Here is a 6,476-nt window from a genome sequence, read left to right on the forward strand (position 1 = left end):
TAATGGGAACTGTTGCCTCTAAACTGGGATCCCTGGACGCAATACAGGCAATCAGATCCTGGGGCAGCAGGGGCCAAATGGTGGAACTAAATCACCAAAAACAAGGTGAGTGTGGTTACTGTGATGGACAGGGGAGTCAAAGCAATAATCAAAATAGTGTAACTTTCGGAGACCTTTGGCATTGGCTGGTTGATCATCATGTCCCTAGAAAAGAAATAGATGGACTGTCTTATAAATTCTTCCTTGATCTGTATAAGCAGGAGCATTCTAGTTTGAGTGAACAATGTCTAACTTGAATCAACAAAACATAGACTCACTGTCCAATCAACTCCCAGACTTCAGCCAGTTAACAGACCCAGAACCCCTTGAATGAAGGGGAAGCCCTTGAAGAAGAATCCTATTATACTGCCAGAACTTTATACTGTTACTCTTTTTCATAGACTTCCTCAAAGGAACCTATGGTCATTTATCAAGTGGTTATGCATTGGGGAAAAAGAAATAATCAGACATTTTGGGTATTACTGGACACTGGCTCTGAAGTGACACTCATTCCAAGAGACCCAAAATGTCACTATAGTCCACCAATTAGAGTGGGGGAAAATCAGGTGATCAATGTAGTTTTATCTCAGTTCTGTCTCACAGAGAGTTCAGTGGATCTCCAAACACATTTTGTGGTTATTTTCCAAGTTCCAGAATGCATAATTGGAATAGACATACTCAGCAACTGCCAGAGTTGGCACATTGGTTTCCTGATTGTAGATTGAGGTCTACTGTGGTAGAAAAGGTCAATAGGAAGCCACTAGAGCTGCTTCTACATAGGAAAACAGTAAACCAAAAGCAATACCACAGTCCTGAAGGTTTAACAGAGATAAGTACAAACATTAAGCACTTGAAAGATGCAAGATAGTGATTCCCACCACATCCCATTCAACTCACCCATTTGACTTGTGCAGAAAGCAGATGAATCTTGGAGAATGACAGTGGATTATTATGAACTTAACCAGGTATTTGTCTCCAATTACAGCTGCTGTTCCAGATGTGATTTTGTCGATGAGCAAATTAATATATCTCCTGTTACCTGGTATGTAGCTATTGATACTTAGTAATAAAAAAAAGACCACCAGAATCAGTTTGCTTTCAGCTGACAAAGCCAGCAATACATCTTTCACTATCCTATGTCAGGGGCATGTCAACTCTCTGGCCCTCTATCATAATTCAGTCTGCAAGGACTTTGATCACCTCTCCTTGCCACAAGCCATCATACTGGTCCATTGCATTGATGATATTATGCAGACTGGACCTAGTGAACAAGAAGTAGCAACTACTGTAAACATATTTGGTGAGACATTTGCATGTCAGAGGGTAGAAAAAAATTCAGAGAACTTCCAACTCAGTGAAATTTCTAGGTGTCCAGTGGTGTGAGGCATGTTGAAATATCACTTCTAAGGTGAAGGATAAGTTGTTGCATCCGGCCCTTACTACATCCAAAAAAAGAGGCACAATGCCTAGTGAGCCTCTTTGGATTGTGGAGGCCACAAATTTCTCACTTGGGTGTACTACTCCTGACACATTTGCCAAGTAACTTAAAAAGGTGCTAGTTTCGAGTGGAGCCAAGAGAAGGCTCCACAAAAGGTTGTGGCTGCCACGCAAGCTGTTCTGATATGTGGGCTACTTGATCCAGCTGATCTAGTGGGACTTGCAGGGTCAGTGGCAGGTAAAGGTGCTGTTTGAAGCTTCTGTAAGGCCCCTATAGATTAATCAAGTTCAGGCCATTAGAATTTTGGAGCAAAGCCCTGCCATCCTCTCTGAATAACTATTTTATTTTTGAGAAACAGTTTTTGGCTTCCTAGTAGGCTTTTTTTTTTTTTTTTTTTTTAGAGAAAGAGAGACTGGGTCTCACTTTGTTGCCCAAGCTGGAGAGCGGTGGCATGATCATATAACCTCAAACTCCTAGGCTCAAACAATCCTCCAGCTTCAGCCTCCTGAGTAGCTGAGACTACAGATGTGCATCACCATGCCTGGCTAATGTTTTTACATTTTTTCTTTTGTAGAGATGAGGTCTCACTGTGTTGCCCAGGCTGATCTCAAACTCCTGGCCTCAAGAGATCCTCCTGCTTCAGCCTGCCAAAGTACTGAGACAAGTGTGAGACACCATGTGAGGCCCTTACTGGGTCTTAGTGGAGACTGAACACTTAGCCATAGGCCACCAAGTTACCATGCAACCTGAGCGACTTTAATTTGTGTGGATAATTTCTTGGACGTGACTGTTTGTGTATCTTTTAATTATTGTGTGGTGCGCTGCACTTAACATTGTTCTGCCCACTACCCCCCCAACACCCCAAATTAACAATACTGTTGCCGCTAGTACCAGGGAGACTGTGGGGAAAGCTCATTTGTAGCATTGGAGAGTTGCACTTAGCATAGTTTGTAGGGGCAAGTACTTTGTAGGGGGGTGGGATGGGGGGTTGCTACTCATTAGAAATCTACTGGAATTTTGAGCCAAACACAAGTGAGGGGTATATCATCCAGGGTCAGACAAGGGAACCTTGTGGCAGGGGAAGTCATCTGATTCCCTTACAGGTCCACCAGGTTCCCTCTGCTGCCTGTATTATCTGTATACCTGTGAAGGCAAGTTTGTGTGACTTAGTGCAATCCCAGATTGTGTTAATAGGAGCTTATAATGTTAGAGTCAGACAAGCTTGTGTGTTATCTGTCTTGCACTCAGCACCTAGATCAGCTAAACTGGTTATGAGCTCAGCTCACCGTTGACCATAGATTTGTGTGAAATTAGCCTCTGGATGTTGTCATTGGATAATGATAGAATATGTTCATCTTGGTAAGTGAGATTTTGAAGGGTGTTTGGCCAGGGGAGAGGTATTATGCTACATGTACTAAAATCAGGTTGGTGGAAGCAAGCCCAGCATGGTTGCATTTGCTGTCTTATGTATTGCTGTGGCCAAAACTATGTTCAAGTTTGGTTTGGTGGGCAACTTTCTGTTTCTACTTGCCCAAATTAGTGTGTATCAGTACTTGGATTTCCTGCCGATTGCTAATAGTAAATAGCATCAGTGTGTTTCCATGGGCATGAAATAGGTTTCACAGATTCTCTCAATGGTTCAAAACAAAAATTGTCAATTTAGCAGCACACCAAATTATATCTTAAACTATGAAACACTCACACATGGGATCCTTACAGATGGATCTGTAAGGATTTGGAAAGTAGTCGTCAATTATATTACACATGTGGCCCATTCCCTTCCCTGTTTATTGCAATATTGCTGTGCTTCAGTGGAAGACCATGGCCTTCATTTTAGGGGAAAATTTTCTAGGATGGCCATTTATATAGTTTTATTAGCCTCAGGGGTGGTCCCTTGGGAGGTGGCCATGTGACTATACCAATAAATTTAGCTTCACTCCTAGGCTTCTGATTACTGCTTCTGTCTTCTGTAAGATGGGGCATTTGCTTTATAAGGTGCCCCAGAGGAGTAGCATTGGGTGGCCACTTTGCTTAAATATTTTCCAAGTCATTGTTAATGGTGGTCTTGGTAAACCCAGCAATTTTTGTAATAGTTGTAAGCAAGTAGTTGGTCAATTTGGGTAAATAAGCTTCCATCCAGAGAGAGGTTGGATTTCTCCATGGGATCAAATATGTTTTTTATATTAATTGGCTTTGCTTTAACACTTAAGAACTATGATTGTTTGCTGTGAACAGCCAGCGATGCAATTGTTATAGAGTTTGCTTCCACTTAAGGTTATGTAAAACTTGCAGTTGATATTGTGAGAGGTTGGGTTAGGGAAGCATTGCCAAGATGGTGGTTGTTCCTAATTTTTTAGAAATGCTTTGGCCCAAGTAATATGTGGTAGACATTGCCTTCCTTGGATACTGACTGTTGTCGAGGAAGGGTATAGTGGTCAGGGTTTCTCCAGAGAAACAGAACCAAGAGGATGTATGTGTGTATGCATGCATGTGTATATGTGTGCATGGAAAAAGAAAGAAAGATTTATTTTAAGGAATTGGTTCATGTGATTTGGAGGATTGGCAAGTCTAAAATTCGATGAGATAGGATGGCAGGCAGGAACCTCAGGGACGAGTTGCAGTTCCAGTCCAACATCTGTTGGTAGAATTCCTTCTTGCTCAGAAGAGGTCAGACTTTGCTCTCTTAAGGCCTTCAACTGATTGGATGAGGCCCACTCACATTATGGATGTTAATCTGCGTTAGTCAAAGTCCACTGATTTCTTCAATTTATTTTATTTTATTATATATTTATTTATTTATTTGTTTTATTTGAGACAGAGTCTCGCTCTGTCGCCCAGGCTGGAGTGCAGTGGCGCAATCTCAGCTCACTGCAAGCTCCGCCTCCCAGGTTCACACCATTCTCCTGCCTCAGCCTCCCGAGCAGCTGGGACCACAGGTGCCCACCACCACGCCCGGCTAATTTTTTGTATTTTTAGTAGAGACGGGGTTTCACCATGTTAGGCAGGATGGTCTCGATCTCCTGACCTCGTGATCTGCCTGCCTCAGCCTCCCAAAGTGCTGGGATTACAGGTGTGAGCCACTGCTCCCAGCCAACTTAATTTATTTTTTAAATTGACAAATAAAAATTGTATAGTTTATCATGCACAACATGTTGTTTTGAAATATGTATACATTATGGAGTGGCTATATCATAATAATTAACGTATTCATTACCTCACATACTTATTTTTGTGGTGAGGATTCTTAAAATTCACTCTCTTAGCAACTTTCAATAATACAATACCTTGTTATTAACTATGGTCACCATGTTGTGAAATAGATCTCTTGAACCTCTTCTTCCTATCTAGCTGAAATTTGGTATGTTTTGATCAACATCTCCCCAACCATACCCTCTAGCCCAGTGCCTGATAATCACCATACTACTTTCTATTTCTTTAAGTTCAACTTTTTAGATTCCACATTTAAGGGTGATCATGTTGTATTTGTCTTTGTACAGAAAGACAAATATAAATCTAGCTTATTTCACTTAATATAATGTCTTCCAGGTTCACCCATATTGTCACAAATGACAGGATTTCCTTCTTTTTTTAAGGCTAAATAGTACTCATGTATGTGTACCACATTTTCTTCATTCATCTGTTGACAACCAGGTTAATTCCTTATCTTGGCTATTGTGAATAATGCTGCAATGAACATGGGAGTGCTGGTATCTCATTGAGGTACTGATTTCATTTCTTTCAAGTATATATCCAGAAAAAGGATTGCTGGGTCACATGGTTCTATTTTTATTTTTCCCTTTTTAGAGATGGGATCTCACTCTATTATTCAGGCTAGAGTGCAGTGGCATGATCATAGCTCACTGCAGCCTTGAACTCCTGGGCTCAAGTAATCCTCCCACCTTAGCTTCCTAAGTAGCTAAGATTATAGGTGTGTGCCACCATGTTCAGCCAATTTTTAAAATTTTTGCAGAGATGGGGGTCTCACTCTGTTATCCAAGGGGGTCTCAAACTCCTGGCCTCAAGTGATCTTTCCACCTTGGCCTCCCAAAGTTCTGGGATTACTAGCATAAGCCACCATACCTAGCCCTATTTTTTATTTTTTGAGGAACCTCCATACTATTTTTCATAATGGTTGTATTAATTTACATTCCCGCCAACAGTATATAAGAGTTCACTTTTCTTCATATCTTCTCCAAAACTTAACTTATTTGATAATAGACATTCTAACAGGTGTGAAGTGATATCTCGTGGTGGTTTTAATTTCCATTTCCCTAGTGATTAGTGGTTTTGAGCATTTTTTCATATACCTGTTAACCATTGGTATGTCTTCTTTTAAAAAATGTCTATTCAGAGCCTTTGCCCATTTTTAAATTGGGTTATTTGTTTTCCTACTACTGAGTTGTATGAGTTGCTTATATATCATAGATATTAACCCCTGATCAGATGTATGATTTGCAAATATTTTCTCTCATTTCATAGGTTGTCTCTTCACTCTATCAATTGTTTCTTTGCCTGTGCAGAAGTTTTTTCATTGATATAATCTCATTTATGTATTTTTGCTTTTGTTGCCTGTGGTTTTGGGTTCATATCCAAAATATCATTGCCCATACCAATGTCATGCAGATTTTCCCCTAGGATTTCTTCTAGCCATTTTACAGTTTTAGTTCTTACATTTAAGCCTTTTATCCATTTGAGTTGATCTTGGAATGGTATGAGATAAGGGTCTAAGTTCATTCTTCCGCATGTGGATATCCAGTTGTTCCAATGCTTTTCTTTCCTATTGTGTGTTCTTGATACTTTTGTCAAAAATCAACTGACTGTAAATGAGAGGATTTATTCCTGGGGATCTCTCTTCTGTTCTATTGGTCTATTTGTCTGTTCTAATGCCAGTACCATGTCTTTTGATTACTATCACTTTGTAATATATTTTGAAGTCATGTATTGTGATGCCTTCAGCTTTGTTCTTTTTGCTCAAGATTGCTTTGGCTTTTGTGGTTCC

The sequence above is a fragment of the Macaca nemestrina genome, chromosome X, assembly GCF_043159975.1.
Source record: "Macaca nemestrina isolate mMacNem1 chromosome X, mMacNem.hap1, whole genome shotgun sequence".
NCBI classification, from domain to species: Eukaryota; Metazoa; Chordata; class Mammalia; order Primates; family Cercopithecidae; genus Macaca; species Macaca nemestrina.